This window comes from Muscardinus avellanarius (assembly GCF_963383645.1).
Source record: "Muscardinus avellanarius genome assembly, chromosome: 1".
NCBI classification, from domain to species: domain Eukaryota; kingdom Metazoa; phylum Chordata; class Mammalia; order Rodentia; family Gliridae; genus Muscardinus; species Muscardinus avellanarius.
The window spans coordinates 43,480,736-43,499,956 of NC_137786.1; positions in this window are offsets into that span (position 1 = coordinate 43,480,736).

Genomic DNA, 19,221 nt, shown 5'->3' on the forward strand with positions numbered 1-19,221 from the left:
TCAAAATTATACCTAAACAAAAATACATAGATGTCATTACTTATATTTTAGAATAACAGTTTGGGTGCCAGTTGTAATTTTCTCAAAACTTTTATAAAGAACTCAGTATTAAATTATTCTTTATTTTGAAACAAGTTCTCACTAATTTGCAGAGGGCCTCACTAAGTAGCTGAGGCTGTCCTTCACGAACCGTGATCCTCCTCCAGTCTCTGTCTCTCAAATGCTGGGATTACAAGCGTGCGCCACCAAGCCCAGCAACTTAGTATTTAATTAATACAAAATTTCCATAGTCAGAAAAATATAAACAAATGTATATCAATATGTAATAAATCAAAATAAAATTGAAAGTTTATGAGGAAAGACTGTACTATTTAAAATTTGCCCAGCCAGGTGTGATGAGACACATCTGTAATCTCAGTACTTGGAGCCAGCCGATTATGGACTGAACCTCTAAAATCATGAGCCCAAATAATCCTTTTGTCCCCCAGTTGTTCATGTCAGAAATTTGTTCACAGTGACATAACAGCAACTAAAATAGTTATCAACTGTTTTTATATGTGTGCTGTTTATTTCTACCACCATAAAAAGTTAATTTTTTCCTTTTGGGGTATAAAGAAATGCTGCAAAAGAGAATTATTACTATAAAGCAGTTTGATCTATAGTAATATTTTAGTTTTGCTTATTATATTTCCTCTTGGGAAAGTTTGCAACTTTTTTTGCAAATATATTTATACACACTCATTCTCTGTGATAAGAGCAAATTATTCCTTAAAAGAATTTTCACACCTAAAATAAATATGTGTTATTTCCCACTTAGAAACCATCTGAATGTTAATTTTCTGTAGCTAATTTAAATTATTTTCACAAATTACATCTCTTAAATTGTAGCTTTCTCTTTCAGAACATCAAAGGATGAAAGAGTTAACTATATGTTTTCTCCTTAACAAGATCTTTCACAATATCCTCTATTCTTACTCAGCTTCTTATTTTTCTAAAGTTGGAGCTGCACTTTTACTTACTTATTTATTTGGATTTTAATCTGTCAATTTAGTTTCTCTAGGAGAAAAAAACTTGAGAATTTATACAAGCACCATGTTGTCTATCTAGCATATTAATCATACATCTCAAGACATGATATGCAACATGGTATAGCAATGATGCACATTCATATATAATGAGCTGATATCTAGAGCGTATCTTTCCTTAAAACCATATTTCAGTTAACATGGGGGCTTCCATAATCATCCAAAACCAGTTAGAGTTGAGACAGACCAAGGTTACTATCAGCTGATCTGACAGAGAAACAGAGGCTCATTGCTCCACTTTGGGATTTATCCTGATGGTCTTAGTATACATGGTGCTGAATATGCTGGCCGTTCCATTTCATACTCCATTCTCCATCCTTTCTCCATTCTTCTCTCTCCTGTTCTGTGCCCTGGAAAAGTAAAACCATGAAGATGGCATGTCCCATGCCTCCATGGACTCTGGTTTCCATCTAGATTGGCCAGGCCACTGAGAAGCAAAAAGTCCTTGGGAAGGATAGGATGTGGGATATTTATTCCTTCCTCTCTCTGTTTTAGCAACATCTAATGCTGCTTTCCTCCACGACTGTTCAAGAGAAGCAAGGCAGCTCCATGTACAGTTTCCCAGCTTACTTGAGTTTTAGAAACTTTGTCCTGAGCCCACTCCTACCCCCCTACCCACAAATATTTGAATAGCTCAGCCATGAGTGTGAGTTCCCTGGCACCATCTACACCTTTTAGTCAGACCTAATTTTTAGTTAATTGATCCTTATTTCATACAGGAAAGAAGAGGGAGAAAACACTTTGAAAAGAGTTTCTCTAACACAAATATTCAGATATGATTGCTTCTCAGTCTGACCTATCTTATTTCATACCATTTTTTAAAAAATTATTTTAGCTGAAGCAGGGCGTGGTGGCACACACTTGTAATCCCTACACTTGGGAGGCTGAGACAGGAGGATCGCGCAGGTTCGAAGCCAGCCTCAGCTACTTAGTGAGGCTCTCGGCAACTTAGTGAGACCCTATTTCCAAATAAAAAATATAAAAATGTAGGTCTGGGAGTATAGCTCAGAGGTAGAAAGCCTCTGGGTTCCAGTACCACCAAAACAATTATTTTAGCTGGACACAGTGGTCCACCTCCAAAATCACGAAGCTGAGGCAGGAAAATTGCAAGTTCAAGGCCAGCTTAGACAACTTAGTAAGTCCCTGCCTCAAAATAAAATATAAAAGTGTCTGGGTATATAGGATGATAATAGAGCACTCCTGAGTTCAACCCAAGTACTGAAAAAATGCCTTTTCATTTTAAGGATTTACACACTTGTAATCCTGGCTACTTGGGAAACTGAGGCAGATTTGAGGACAGCCTGGGAAACTTAGTAAGACCTTGTCTTAAAGTAAATTTGAAAATTGTTGGGGATATAGCTTAGTAGTAGAATGTTTGCCTAGCATCCCCAACACCACAAAAATAAGAATAAAACAAAACTTATTTTTATCTTTTGCTAGATAAAAAACCAACATACAAAAACCAGTAGTATTTTCATACACCAATAATAGGCTAATTGAAAAAGAAATCAGTAACATTTGTAATATTTCCAAAAATAATAATATTTTAAAATCCTAAAATAATTTAACCAAGAAGGTATAAGAATTTTGCAATGAAATTTATAGTTTGTTTCTTTGTTTGGGGATGGAGCCAGGGACATTGAACCTCTGAGCTATATATACCCCCAGCCCTGTTTTTATTCTTTTTTTTTTTTTTTTTGAAACAGGGTCTCACTGAGTTGCAAAGGGTCTTGCTAAGTAGCTGAGGCTGTCCACAAACTGTGATCCTATGGTCTCAGCTTCCTAAATGCTAGGATTACAAGCAGGTGTTGAAATTTCAGGATTGAAATTTATAGTTTTATGACACTGATGAAAGAATTTCTATTGTGAAATTTTCTTTGTCTGCTTTTAATGTCAAATTATTTCACATCAGAATAGAGTTAGTTTTTTTGAAAAAAGATTCATAGTTAAATTACATAGATGTCCTACAACTTACTCTATTTATAGATATTTGGATTGATTCCAGTATTTTCATATTATATACAATGATGTTCCAATTATGTGAAAGAATATATTCTAATATATTAAAAATTATGCTAAAATATGTCAACATAGTAGAATTAATTCTGAGATCTGTAATTTTTTGAGTCAAAGAATAGATGGAAGTCTAAATTTTGACAGTGGAAATATATGTTAGAGATTTAAGCAGTGATAAGGTATTGATTTAAGGTAGGAAAATCTAACTGAAATTCAAAACCTAAATGAGTAGGAGTAAATAAAAGCAATAGCAAAAACACATAAGAAGTTTTATAGTTAAACAAAGATAGTAATTAGTAGTATTTAATTTAGTTTGACCATGAGCAAACTATACAGAAATCCTGAGGAATGATTAAAACCACTAGAGTAAATTTAGATTTGCAGGAATATTTCATATAAGCCTTCTTATGCAGAGAAAATGATTCAGGCAAACTATTTAAAATTATGGTTTTTTACACACAAAGTCTGAAGACTATTCATAAAATGGGATAAAGGTGAATATTGTAGCAATATATTATAAATAAACCAACAGGCATTTTAGATTTCCTATTCGCTCAATTGTCATTGTAATTTTATTTGCAACATGTTAAAAATACACATTTGGGAGAAGTTTATAATTTTACAGAGTAATTAATACTATGGTACTAACTGATGCATCATCAAAGTAGCAAAATTCACCAGCTGAAACAGCCCCACTCATTTGCTCACAGTTTTGTCCATTAGGAGTTCGGACATGACACTGCTGGGTTCCATTGTCAGAGGCTTACAAGGCAGAAACCAAGGTGTTGGCCAGCCTGTGTTCTCGTCTGGAGCTCAGTGGCTTCTTCCAATCTCTCCTGGCTGTTACAAATTCTGTTTCCTTGAGGTTATACAGCTCAGGTGCCCATTTTCTGCTGGCTTCCAGCCAGAGCTGCTCTTTACTCCCTGTTCATGGCCACATGGCCCCTTTCATCCTCAGAGCCAGCCACAGAGACTCTGCAGGGTCGAGCCACAGGTCACATCTCCAACTTCCCTTGCGTCTCACCCTTAGACCCAGATTTGAGGGCTTGTGCTATTAAGTCAGACCCAATCTCTATTTTGAAATCCACTGATTTGGAAACAGTGACATCTGCAAAATCCCTTCACAGCAGTACCTGGCTTAGTATTTAACTGAATGACTAGGAGAAGGCATGTGTATACCAGGGGCCAGGAACCATGAGGGCTGAAACAGAATCTTTGTGTCTTCCCAAGATTCATATATTAAAATCTAATCCCAATGTGATGGTATTAGGAGATGGGGCTTTGGAGGGATGATTAGGTCACAATGATAAAGTCCTTATGAATGGAATTGGAGCCCCTATGACAAAGAACCTAGAGAGCTCTCTCACTCTCTTCCCAGCATGTAGGGAATACAATGAAAAGTCAACATTCTATAAACTGGAGGGGTCCTCACCAGACCCCAAACATACTGGCCCCCCTGATCTTGGACTTCCAGCTCCTAGAGCTATGAGAAACAAGGTGTGTGGTTTTCAAGCCACTCAATATATGGTAACTTGTTACAGTAGATTAAACAGACAAATAGAGGGCCATCTTAAAATTTTGCCCACCATATACCAGAATTTATTTCAAAGAAAGATAAAAAGCATTTGTTACTTATTTAGTCACTACCACTTCATAATTCATCATGGTCATGTAAACTATAAAGTCAAGTAAAAAACAAGTTATGTTCTTCGATATTATCTCTCTCTCTCTCTCTCTCTCTCTCTCTCTCTCTCTCCCACAAATCTTGGGATTACTCCTACTAGCATATCCTTTAATATAAAGCACATTTTATTCAGAATTTCCTCATAAATTTATAAAATTGTAAGCTGACATGGCAAAAAATGAGGCTGTTTAAACCACATTTTTAAATGATAGGTATCAAAATACAGATAGAGGGATGGAAGTAATTTTGATGTTCTATAGCAATAGTCTGCAATGATTAATTTTACATTTAAAAATAACTAAAGGGAGCCAGGTGTGGTGGCGCACGCTTGTAATCCCTGCGCTTGGGAGGTGAAGACAGGAGGATCACGCAGGTTCGAAGCCAGCTGTGCTGGCTTAAGAGACCTTGTTTCCAAATAAAGTATAAAAATAGGTCTGGGAGTGTAGACCGGAGGTAGGAGGATTCCAATCCCAGTACCCCCAAAAATATATATAAATAAATAACTAAAGGGGAAGAGCTCAAAGGTTTCCAACACATAAAAATAATATTTGAGGAAATGAAAATGGTAATTACCCCATTTGATCATTATATATTATATACATGTATTTAATTATAACACCATAACCCACAAATAAGTACAGATATATCAATTAAAATTAAGATTAAAAAATACAGTACACATTTCCACTTTTAAAAATATTAGTGCTTCTGGGCGTGGTGGTGCACACTTGTAATCCCCGTGCTTGGGAGGCTGAGACAGGAGGATCAGACAGGTTCAAAGCCAGCCTCAGCTACTTAGTGAAGCTCTCAGCAACTTAGTGAGACCCTGTTTCCAAATAAAACAGAAAATAGGTCTGGGAGTATAGCCCAGAGGTAGAAAGACCCTGGGTTCCAACCCCAGTACCATACACACACACACACCAAAAAAAAAAAAAAATATTAGTGCTTCTTCCTAGTTGCATGTTCAAAAGGAGAGCACAATAAATTAGAAGAAATAATATAATGAAATATATAGTGATCCAAATATTCAAATTATGTACAGCCTTAAAATGCAAAAACAAAGTTGAAAATATAAAAGATTATCCTCTTGCAAATCTTATTTCAAATGTTACCAATTAACGTGTTAACTTCACAATTTGTAACTTTGCAAAATAACTCAAAATGGCAGAAGAAGCCAAACTCAATTACATACAATTATAGAAAGAAACACTCTCTGATGGAATGAAGTTTAATGTCACTTATCCTATGGGCTCTTCCAGGCAAAAGTAGTTGTACTCTAGCCAGATTGAAACATAAAGGAAGAAAAAGGAGCACTGTATATATCAGAGAAGACTCAAAGTGATTTCTCCTAAAAGACCCTCAGAGAGTCATAATTACTACTACACTAGGGCCACACTGCTTTCTTGACCAGAAATAAAGTCCTATCTAAAAAAGCAAAAGAGTAAAGGCAAAGGGAGGTCCTTAAAGTTGAATCCATACAAATTCAGTAAGAATTAAAAAAAAAAAAATGGGTGGGGTGAGGTTGAGGAGAATGAGTTAGTCTATAAGAAGTTTCACAAAAAAAAAAAAATTCATTCTCAGTCATAAATCTGAAATTCTTATATAAGCTCAAAGGCAAACAACTTGGAAAGAATGAGTAAAATAACAAAGAGAAAGAGATGCCAGACAAAACTGGAAATAAGAAAACAAGAAAAAATGGAAGCAAAGCCTAATGGGAGTATGGAGGAAGATGAGTTTGATCAATAGCCAGACAGAAGGGAACTGAGAGATGGAGCAAGGAGAAAAAAGAGAAAATGGAATTAAACTCTATTTTTAAATACTTGATTAAGAATAAGAACTCGTGACAGTAAAAGTTAAACTTTATCATTCAGGAATCAAAGTATATCTAGAAAGAATTGTTATTTGTCAATTAAAAAATTAAATCCAAATATAAACCTCCATGCTATACTGTTGGATGGAGAGCCATCACAGACACTTCTAATAATTCAAGATCAATTTTTTCCTTTAAATGTATTTACCACTGGGTATGGTGGCACATGCTACAAAAAAGTATCTACTACAAGTTAACTATTTCTTTTTTGGTTATGGGGTACTGGGGACTGAACCCAGAAACTTTCTACCTCCAAGCTATACTCCCAGTCCTTTTTAATTTTTATTTTGATCTTGATAAATTGCTAAGGGTCTTGCTAAGTTGCTGAGACTGGCCTTGAACCTGAAATCCTCCTGTCTCAGCCTCCTCGGTACTGGATTACAGGTGTGTGCCACCATATCCATCATCATCATCATCATCATCATCATCATCATCATTGTAATAAGAATAATAAGTAATTTCTTAATTCCAAGCACTTCTAAAAAGAAATTGTTCTGGACAGATAAAATGCATTGACTGTTTACAATTCTTCTCACCTACAATTTCCTCAACACCTTTGGTAAGTTAGATAAATCTATAAAAATAATCTTTTCCTTATAGAGAAGGATGAGGAGCAGGGGATTGTTGTGGGTTGTATTATGTCCCTTGCAAATTCATAAATCGAAGTCCTAACTCCCAATACCTCAGAATGTGTCCTTATTTGGAAACAGAGTTGCTACAAACGTGATCAGTTAAGTGGAGATGAGATCATTTAGGGTGGGCTCCACTCCAACATAACTCGTGTGCTTATAAAAATGGAAAATTTGGACACAGATTCATAGAGGAAAAAAGCCACTGGAGAAGAAGGCAAAGATCAGGAACAAGATAAAGAGTGCCAAAGATTGCCAGAAAACCACCAGAGGCATCAAAAAGTTTCTTTTAGCCCTTAGAAGGAACTGGCCTTGCTGACGTCAAGATGAAATGAGAGTGGTAACAATTGAGATCTGAGAAGCTTCAGAGGCTCCTGGGAAGGTCATGAGGAAGACAACAAGCCAATGAAACAAGGGAAGGACAGAGAAGCCGAATATGGATGCTTAATTAAGTTTTACTGTGTGATGAGTCATGGGACTCTCCCCTTCATCTCCCGGAAAAGTATTCAGGAAAATCGGCAACATTTGTTATGTTCTGGGTGACTTAGACTTGAAGTTTGGTAGGAGCAGCAAGAACTGAGTCCTAGCTCAAAAACAATATGAAGACAATGATAAGATTTCCAACTGATCCAGGTCATATCTTCGTTTGCTTTCCACAGGGGTTTGCTAAGCACCAACTGTAAGTTAGGGACACTGTAAGTAGAATTCAGAAATAAACGAGATAGACATCATCCCTGCCCTCAGGGAGCTTAAAATCAAATAAGAAAATAAATAATAAATCACTCATCTCATTGCTGGGAACAATTACTATTAGTCTGAGTAGTTTTACTTATACAAATAATATGTATAAAGACAAAGTGTAGGCTATTAAAATAGCATCTGACCTAACCTATACTGGAAAGCCTCTGGAGTTCAGGCTCGGAGGAGGAGGATGAATTTGTCAGATAACAGCGGCCTGGGTTGGTTTGGGGGTTACGATGAAGATTTTCCCAGGAAGACAGAATCACTTTATACTAATCCGTTGCTGGATCAATGAATTTGGTTTAAGAAACAACAAGTAGGGCCCCGGGCCGAACTGCGCGTAGCATGCCAGACCCCTAGAGAAACCGGGCCCAGTAAGACGCTGGGTTCTGGGCAGGGGTCGCGCGTGGGGCACGCCAGATGGGGCCGGGGTCGCCGGACTCTGGGCCCCAGGCCGAACTGCGAGTAGCACGCCAGACCCCTGGAGAAACCGGGCCCAGAACAGAAAAAGATAAAGAAAAATATCAGAGAGGAGGTAAGAAAGCCATTATGGATGCCAGGACACTGGAGATGCAGACAAAACTTATCTAAATGCACTGGAACTTATGGAAAAATTCGCCGTGAAAGAGGTCTGCTATTTCTCTATATTGTTAAGAATCTCAGACATCACCTGTAAGGAGAGAGTTTAGCGGAGACCAAGGAGAAATGCGGTGTTGAAAGAGTTCTCCGCGATGGTGGTGGAGACTTGTATTCAGGAGAAGCAGAAACCAGATCCTACCAACTTTATTTTTTTGGAGAAATTACACCAAATGTCGAATGCTACCATCACGCATGCTTAGGAACACTGGACAACATTCAGAGTGGAAAAAGAGCCTGGGAAGGATTTGAAACGGTGGAAGCAGTGGCAATGCCAGTGGCCAATACGCAGGGGAGGCAGAGATTTGATACATTACACCTGGAACCTTTGAAATAATAACCACAGAGACAGTGATCGGAACCTGCAGAGGGGTTAGGCGGGCGCCGGGGCCAGTGGCTGACATCGGAGCTGCTGTGAGGCAAGGCCACTACTTAGGCCTCCATGGCCAGGATTGGAACCTGCCAAGGGGTTTGACCGATGCTGGGGCCAGCAAGGCCGGCATTGGAGCCTGCCATGAGGCGAGGCCAGCATCGGAGCCTGCCGTGAGACATGGCCAGTGCTGGGGCCTCCTAGGCCGGGAACGGAACCTGCCGAGGGGTTAGGCCGGTGCTGGGGCCAACGAGGCCGGCATTGGAGCCTGCCGTGAGGCTAGGCCGGTGCTGGGGCCTCCGAGGCCGGGATTGGAATCCTGCCAAGGGGTTAGGCCGGTGCAGGGGCCAATGGCCAGCATCGGAGCCTGGCGTGAGGCAAGTTCACTCCTGCGGCCTCCAAGGCCGGGACCAAAGCCAGCTTAGGGGTTAGACCGGTGCAGGGGCCAGCGAGACCAGAACTGGGGCCTTCCATGAGGCAAGGCCGCTGCTTGAGCCAGCGAGGTCTGGATCAGTCCACTGAGTAGCCAGGCCACTACTGGGACCATCAAGAATGGGATCGGTACTTGCAACGCAGTATGCAGAGAGAAATATCGCAGAAAATATAAATCAGACGCTTCTCTTAATCAGCAATAACTAGGAGGAAAAGGGCAACAGGAAGAGGTTGAGCTATAGAAAGGACCCTATAGTGAAGCAACTAATGTGACCAATCAGAGGGTAGGAGGACGGAGCCTCTTTAAAACGCAGGAGGTACATAAACAAATGTATCAAAGTAAATCACCAAAGAAGCATGGGCTGGAGGGAGGGGGAGGGAATGGAATGGGAGCTGGAGGAGGGCTAATTGGATGATGTGTGCTTGTATATCCTCTCAAGTCTTGTACTCCAATGTGATTGATATATGACTACAATGCACCAATTTAAAAATTAAATTAATTTTAAAAAAAAGAAACAACAAGTAGGTTTAAAGCTAGGTGAAGGAGGGTTAGAGAAGGAAAGAAAATGAAGCTGGAGAGGTAGGCAGGGGCCAGAACATGCAAAAACGCGTAGAATTTAGTGTTGCCCAAAGTGTAACTGGAAGCTGTGAAAAGTTCAGGCACAACAAGACTCTCATCAATTTTAATTTCTAAAAGTAATGCTGTCTGTTGTGTGGTGAATCAACTATAAGAGAGGGAAGAGGAGGGACGTGGCCAGTTGGAAGATCATTGCTGGGAACCCAGATAAAATGAAAGAGACAAAGCCTAGAAAGATAGATTCAGTCACATGTTCAACTTGTGTTGGCTGTGTTTTCAGTTACCAGAGGAAACCTTAAGACCTCCCTGTGTTCTAATTGTGAAGACGTTGCTGTTTTTGATGCTGATCATATTCTAAAAAGTTCTAGGAACTTCTCTGTTGTTATCTTTAGAGAAAGCCAAAACAAGATAAATAAAATGAAGGAGTAAGATCTTACCTTTAAATTCTCCCTGTTCTCATCTGTACTATCTTGCCCCCAAGGGTCAGTCAAAAGTACTCCAGCTGTGGCTTCTGCCATTTCATTCCTGGTGCCTGGAGAGCATTGATTACTAGACTCAGATCCCCTCAACTCTGACAAACAATTGATGTCCAGGGGTTCTACCCTCCAATTTTCTTAACATGGTAGAATATACATAACATAAAACTTACCATTCTTATAGTCTGTTCATGCTGCTAAAACAAAATGCCACAGACTGGATAATTTATAACAATAGAAATGTATTTTTTTTATTTTTATTTTTTCTTTTAACAATTTTTTTATTGAACATAAATAGTATACATTTAAACTATATTTGTTGCCCTCTCCCCCCCGCCCCCGTTTTCCCTTCCCCCCTCCCACCAATGGTTGTCCAGCTTAACCATGTCTTATTCATAATTTTACACATGTTCAGATGTAGACCCTCATTAATCAAGATCATCCCTCCTCCTCTCCTATCTTTCCATTCAAACTTTGCTGTTATTTCCCCTCCATTATCTGGAGTCCCACTGGTATCCTTTGTGTTTCCTAGTTTGGGCATATTAGAGGAAACATATGTCCTTCTGTGCTTGGCTGATCTCACTTAACATAATGTTCTCCAGGGCTTTCCATCTTCTTGCAAATGATATAATTTTGTTCTTCTTTATGGCTGAATAGAATTCCATTGTGTGTATTTCCCACAGTTTTGCTATCCATTCATCTGTTGATGGTGATCTGGGTTGGTTCCATATTTTGGCTATTACAAATTGTGCTGCTATGAACATAGGTATGCATATGTTGCTGTATTTCTCTGAATTCAACCCCTTTGGAAAGATACCCAGGAGTGGTATAGCTGGATCATATGGTGGATCTATTCCCACCTTTCTTAGGAATCTCCACACAGATCTCCATAGTGGTTGAACTAGTTTGCATTCCCACCAACAGTGTAAAAGAGTTCCTCTTTCCCCACATCCTCACCAGCATTTGTTGTTGTTTGATTTCTTTATGCTTGCCACTCTGACTGGGGTTAGATGGAATCTCAGTGTAGTTTTGATTTGCATCTCCCTGATGGACAGTGATGAAGAACATCTTTTCATGTATCTATTGGCCCTTTGTATCTCTTCTTTTGTGAAGTGTCTATTTAGTTCATTTGCCCATTTCTTGATTGCATTGTTTGTTTTGCTAGTGTAGAGTCTTTTGAGCTCTTTGTATATTCTAGATATTAGCCCCCTATCAGAATGGTGGCTGGTAAAGATCCTTTCCCATTATGTAGGCTTCCTCTTTAGGTTATTGATAGTTTCCTTTGATGAGAAGAAACTTTTTAGTTTGATGCTATCCCACTTGCTTATTCTTGCTTTAATTTCCTGAGCTTTGGAGGTTTTGTTGAGAAAGTTACTGCCTGTGACAATATGTTGTAGTGTTGAACCTATGCTCTCCTCTACTAACTTCACAGACTCAGGTCTAATTTCTAAATCTTTGATCCATCTTGAGTTGATTCCTGTGTTAGGTGAGATATAGGGGTTTAGATTCATCTTTTTACAAATGGTTAGCCAGTTCTCCCAGCACCACTTGTTGAAAAGGCTGTCTCTTCTCCAGCATATGTGTTTGGCCCCTTTGTCAAAGATTAATTGACTAAAGATGTGTGGGTTTGTTTCTGTATCTTCTATTCTAATCCACTGGTCAGTATATCTGTTATTGTGCCAGTACCATGCTGTTTTTACTACTATTGCTCTATAGTATAGTTTGAAGTCTGGGATTGTAATGCCTCCTGCACGTTTCTTATTGTTGAGAATTGCTTTGGCTATTCTGGGTCTTTTCTTTCTCCATATGAAGTTCATGATTGATTTTTCTAGGTCTCTGAAGAATGTCGCTGGTATTTTAATAGGAATTGCATTGAACCTATAGATCAGTTTTCGCAGAATGGCCATTTTGATGATATTTATTCTGCCTGTCCATGAGCACGGGAGATCTTTCCATTTTCCAAGGTCTTCTTCAATTTCTTTCTTTAATGTTTTATAGTTTTTGTTGTAGAGGTTTTTTACATCTTGGGTTAGGATTATTCCTAGGTATTTTATTGGTTTTGAGATTATAGTGAAGGGAATTGTTTTGTTTGTTTGTTTGTTTCGTTCATTGTGGATTCATTGTTGGCATAAAGAAAAGCCACTGATTTCTTTAGGTTGATTTTGTAACCTGAGACTTTGCTGAATTTGTCAATCAGCTCCAGAAGTCTTTTGGTTGAGTTCTTTGGGTCTTCCAGATAAAGGATCATGTCATCTGCAAATAAGGATAATTTTAATTCCTCTCTTCCTATGTGAATTCCTTTGATTTCCTTCTCTTGTCTAATTGCTGCAGCAAGAGCCTCAAGGACTATATTGAAAAGGAGTGGTGATAGTGGGCATCCTTGTCTTGTTCCTGACTTTAGTGGAAATTCTTGCAGTTTTTCTCCATTCAATATAATATTGGCTTTGGGTTTACAGTATATTGCCTTGATGATGTTGAAGTACTTTCCTTCTATCCCAATTTTTTGCAGTGTTTTTAACATAAATCGGTGTTGGATTTTGTCGAATGCTTTTTCAGCATCTATTGCTATGATGATGTGGTTTTTGTTCTTGGTTCTATTTATGTGGTGAATAACATGTATTGATTTGCGTATGTTGAACCAGCCTTGTTTTTCTGGGATGAAACTGACTTGGTCATGATGTATTATTCTCTTGATATAGTTTTGAATGCATATAGGTAGTATTTTTTTTAGAATTTTTGCATCTATGTTCATTAAGGATATTGGTCTGTAGTTTTCCTTTCTTGAGGTGTCTTTATTTGGTTTGGGGATTAATGTGATACTGGCCTCATAGAAGGAATATGGGAGAGTTCCATCTCTTTCAATTTCCCAGAACATGTTATGAAGTATTGGTATTAGTTGTTCACTGAAGGTTTTGTAGAATTCAGCTGGGAACCCATCTGGGCCTGGGCTTTTCTTTGGTGGAAGAATTTTTATTGTCGTTTCTATTTCTTTGGTTGTTATTGGTTGGTTTAGGCTTGCTATGTCCTCTTGGCTGAGTGTAGGAAGGTTAACTGTGCTTAGAAATCTATCAATTTCTTCCAGGTTTTCAAGTCTATTGGAGTATAAAATTTTAAAGTAGTTTCTGATAATCTTTTGAATTTCTTCACTATCTGTGGTGATATCTCCTTTTTCATTTCTAATTTTGATAATTTGAGTTGATTCTCTTTTTCTTTTGGTTAGGTTGGCCAGGGGTTTATCAATTCTATTAATCTTTTCAAAGAACCAACTTTTTGTTTTATTGATTCTTTGAATTGTTTTTTTTTTGTTCTCTATTTTATTTATTTCTGCTCTAATTTTAATGATTTCTTGCCTTCTGCTGGCTTTGGGAATAGACTGTTGCAGAATTTCTAGGTCCTTGAGTTGTGTCATTAGGTTCTTTACTTGGTGGTTCTCTGTCCTTCTTATGTGGGCACTCATTGCAATAAACTTTCCTCTTAATACTGCCTTCATGGTGTCCCATAGATTTTGGTAGGTTGTATCTCTGATTTCCTTTGTTTCATAAATTTCTTTATTTCTTCCCTAATTTCTGCTCTTACCCATTTATCATTCAATAGTGTATCATTCATTCTCCATGAATTTGAATACTTCTTTCAAGTTCCCTGTTGTTGATTTCTACTTTTATTCTGTTTTGGTCTGAAAAGATGCAAGGAATTATATTGCATTTTTTGAATTTGCTGGTATTTTCTTTGTGTCCCAGGATGTAATCTATTTTGGAGAAGGTTCCATGGGCTGCTGAGAAGAATGTGTATTCCGTACTTCCTGGTTGAAATAATCTGAAAATGTCTATTAGGTCCATTTGGTTTATGGATTCCTTTAGTTCTAGAGCATCTTTACTCATCTTTTGCCTTGAAGATCGATCCAGTGGTATGAGAGGCATATTAAAATCTCCCGGAATTATTGTATTTGGGTCTACTTGGGATCTTATGTCCAGAAGGGTTTGTTTCACAAATGTGGTTGCACCCACATTTGGGGCATAAATATTTACTATCATTATATCTTCTTGGTGTATTGTTCCTTTTAATAAAAGGAAGTGCCCTGATTTGTCTCTTTTGATGTGTTTTAAAGTCTGTTTTGTTGGATATCAGGGTTGTTACCCCTGCTCTTTTTTGGTCACCGATGGCATGGTATATCTTTTTCCATCCTTTCACTTTCAGCCTGTGAATGTCTTTGGCTGTGAGGTGAGTTTCTTGCAGACAGCATATACTTGGATTATGTTTCCTAATCCACATTGCCAGTCTATATCTTTTGATTGGTGAGTTAAGTCCTTTGACATTAAGAGATATTATTAAAATATGATTTTTGTTTTCTGCCATTTTGTGTTTTATCTACTCTTGGGTGGTGTGATCTTTCTTCTTTACTTAAATGGCCCACTTATTAACTTCCTCTCTTCTCTGATTCTGAAGTCTGCTTCTTTTTTTCTTCCTTATGGTTTATTTCTTTAAGAATTTTCTCTAGTGTTGTCTTTGAATTCATGAATTTTTTGAGATTCTGTTTATCCTGAAAGACTTTGGTTTCACCATTGATCTTGAATAGTAGTTTTGCTGGATAGATTAGTTTGGGCTGGAAGTTATTTTCTTCCAGGGTCTGAATCACGTCGTACCAGTCTATCCTAGCATTCATGACCTGGGTTGTATAGTCTGGGGTGATTCTTAATGTTTTGCCTCTATATGTCACCCATCCTTTTGTTCTCACTGCTTTTAAGATTCATTCCCTGGCCTCTATATTGGTCATTTTGGTTATTATGTGGCATGGAGTGGTCTTTCTTTGGTCCTGTCTCAGTGGAGTTCTGTATGCCTCCTGGACATGAACGTCCAAGTCTCTTTCCATATTTGGAAAATTCTCTGAGATTATTTCCTTGAAGATATTACAGATGCCCTTGGTCTGTACCTCTATCCCTTCTTCAATGCCTATTATCTGTAAATTAGGATGCTTCATATTATCCCATATTTGCTGAATGTTTAGGTTTTGTTGCTGTAAAGATTTCTATATATCGTTGAATGTTTTCAGTTTGGGATGTACTGTCTTCTAATATTGATATTCTGTTTTCCATTTCAGCTAATCTTCCAGAATTTCTTTCTATTGCTGTCTTCATTTCACTTATTGCCTCTTTCATTTCATTCCAGACCTCTTTCTGATTCTTTTTTAGTGTTTCTAACTCACCTTTCACCTCCTCTATACTTGTTTTAAATCCTTTCATCATATTGTAGATCAAGATTCGGAACTCCCCTTCTTGCATTTCTAGTAGGTCAGTATTCGTGATTTCTGCTGTCTCTTCATAATTCCTGGTTCTCATATTTATAGCGTTCTCTGTCCTGTTTTTCTGATTTCTACCCATCGTTCGTGAGTATTATGATTAGTCCAATCTTAATATTAGGAGTTTAGGGGTATCGGCAAGTCAGCAGAGCTTTTCCAGTGTTGAGGGTGGGTGATGTGGGAGGAGCTGGCTTCCTTGGTCAGGCTTCTGTGGGAGTCCCTGTGCTGTTGTGATCCAGTCACTGGTGAGCACACAGAATTCTGACATGGGTGCTGCTCGCTGCTTAAGATGAGGCCCTATGTCCGTTTTCAGTCCTGGATTATCTTGCCGCGGTGATTTCAGTCAGGGCTCAGGAGTGCCATTTGGGCTGGCAGGCAGCCACACAGGCAGCCCGCCGGCGGGCGTCCCAATTGTATCTGTAGCAGGTCTGGTGTCCGATCTTTGTTCTTCTTCTTCTTCTTCGAGTTCAGGGTTCCACCGAGGTCCCTGGATCTGTTTTGGTTCCTGATATGTATTTATTTTGTTGATTAAGACATTGCTTTCTAAGTAGTTGAACTTTATTTGTTTCAGCTACTGAGAAGTGCTGTGTCCCTCAGTCACCATTTTGAAGGAAAAAAAAAACTAGAAATGTATTTCTCACAGTTCTGAAGGCTGAAAAATCCTACATCAAAGCACTAATAGAGCTGGGCATGGTGGTGCACACTTGTAATCCCCACGTTTGGGAGGCAGATACAAGAGGATTGCGCAGGTTCGAAGCCAGTGGCGCTCTGTGGCTTAGGAGACCCTGTTTCCAAATAAAAATGTAAAAAATAGGTCTGGGAGTGTAGCCCGGAGGTAGAAGGGCTTCCAGGAACCCCAGTACCACAAAAAAAAAAAAAAAACACTAATAGGTTCGATGTCTGACAAGGGATACTATCTGCTTCCAAGATGATGTTTGGTTGCTGTGTCCTTCAGAGGGGACAAATGCTGTGTGCTCATGTGACAGAAGACCTGAGGGGAAGAGGTTCTAAGCTAGTTCACCCCAGATTTTTTTATAAGATATTAACCCATTCATGAGGATAGAGCCCTGTGGGAAAAAACTCATCTCTTAATATCAACATAATGGATAGTCTTCTTTCTTTCCTTCCTTCCTTCCTTCCTTCCTTCCTTCCTTCCTTCCTTCCTTCTCTCTCTCTCTCTCTCTCTCTCTCTCTCTCTCTCTCTCTCTCTCTCTCTTTCTCTCTCTCTCTGTCTCTGTCTCTCTTTCTCTCTCTACCTCTTGCCCTCCCACCCTCTCGCCCTCTCTCCTTCTTTTCTTTCTTTTTTGGCACTGGGGATTGAATGCAGGGGAACTCTACCCCTGACCTACTTCCCAAGCCATATTTTATATTTTTATTTTGAAATAAGGTCTTACAAATTTACCACAGCCTGGCCTCAAACCTGTGATCCTCCTGTCTCAGTCTCCCAACTCCTGGAATTACAAGCATGCCCACTGTGCCCAGCTTGGCTTGTTTCATTGGATAAATATTAGCGTAATCTCAGATTATAACAACTACTTTAAGCTTTTTATTTCCTTCAGTACTAAGAATTGAACCCAAGGACACTCTAGTACTTAGCTACATCCCCAGACCTTTTTTTTTTTTTTTTCCCTGAGACAGGGTTTTACTAAGTTGCCCGGGCTGGTCCTGATCTTGTAGGCTTACTGCCTCAGCCTCATTAGTAGCTGGGATTACAGGAGTGAGCAACCATGACTCACCCACCTTAACCATATTTAACTGTGCAGTTTTGCAGTATTGAATACATTCAAAATATTATACAACTAGCATCACTACCATATATCTTTATAAATCTTTTCATCTTATAAAACTAAAAATATGTATTCAATAATAGTTACCTATTTCCCCTTCCTTCCTGTCTCTGGCAACCACTATGGCTACTATCTCTACAATTTTGACTATCTACCCGGTGTAAATGATATTCTACAGAATTTGTCCTTTTGCGACTAGCTTATTTCACTTAGCTTAATGTCCTCAAGTTTTGCCCATATTGTGACATATGTCAAAATGTCCTCCCATTTTAAGTTGGATAAAAGATGTGCATGTCATAAACCTGGAGGTTCTCCAAAAAAGACAAGCATGAGAATCACGTTTCGTGTTAAACCTCTTGAAGAAAATCAGCATCTTCTAGGACTAGTGAAAAAAATAAATGGCAAAAGAGCCACTTAGCAATAGTGACTGGGTATCCTTTGGCCTCATTGCAGCCAATAAGGGATGACCAGTAGTTGAGGAACAGTGGTCAAAGAATATAATAGAGGGACTATTTCTCGGTCTCAGTATATTTGAAGATGAAATAAAAATTATCAATACAATGTCCGGAATGTGATCCCATAGAGTTACCTATTTGCTGTTTGCACGCTTCTTTCTATGATCGCATCCATCCCTGAGCTAACAGATATGACTACATGAAAATGCCTACATTTGGGTATCTTCATTTTTAATTAAATTATTAGAGATTACTTAGTTGTTTAAATTTTAAGCAAAAGTAATTTTTTGCAGTACTAGGAATTGAAACCAGGGGCATTCTATCTCTGTACCCTATTTTTAATTCTTTATTTTGAAACAGAGTCTTACTAAGTTGCAGAGTGCCTCACTAAGTAGCAATCCTCCTGTCTTAGTCTTCCAAGTACAGGGATTATAAGTATGTGCCGCCACACCCTGCTCAAAAGTAATTTTTGAGGATTAATTCAAGCCCAGCAATGGAAGGTACAGTCTTACTTCAGCAATATGCTTTGATAATTGAGATATTCCCTCACAATAAAAAGTTCTCCAAACTTTTGCAATATAAGTTGAAATATACCCAGTATTACTTAAATATACAAGAATTGCACATTGTAGGGGGTATTGGGGGCTTAACCCAGGGGCATTTTATCTCTGAGCTACGCTCCAGCCCTTTTTATTTTTTGTTTTGAAACAGGGTCACTAGGTTGCTGAGTCTCACTACATTTCCTAAGGCTGACCTCAGACCTTCAATCCTCCTGTTTCAGCTTCCCAAGTACTAGGATTACAGGTGTGGGCCACCATGCCCAGCTTGCACATTATTTTTAATGACCTAGTTTTGTCAGTGAGTCCCCAGTGCCTGTGATAAAGAAAACTTTGGTTTCCAGTTAAAATTAACTATCTTCTCAAGCTAAAATTTAAAAAAGGTTTTTTTTAATCAATCAGTGTGTGTGTGTGTGTGTGTGTGTGTGTGTGTGTGTGTGTGTGTGTGATTCTGGGATTTAAACCAGGGGCATTCTACCCCTGAGCTATACCCCCAGCACTATTTCATTTTCTGTTTAGAAACAGGGTCTTGCTAAGTTGCAGAGGGGCTTGCTAAATTGCTAAGGCTGCCCATGGAACTGCAATCCTCCTGTCTCAGCCTTCCAAGTACTGG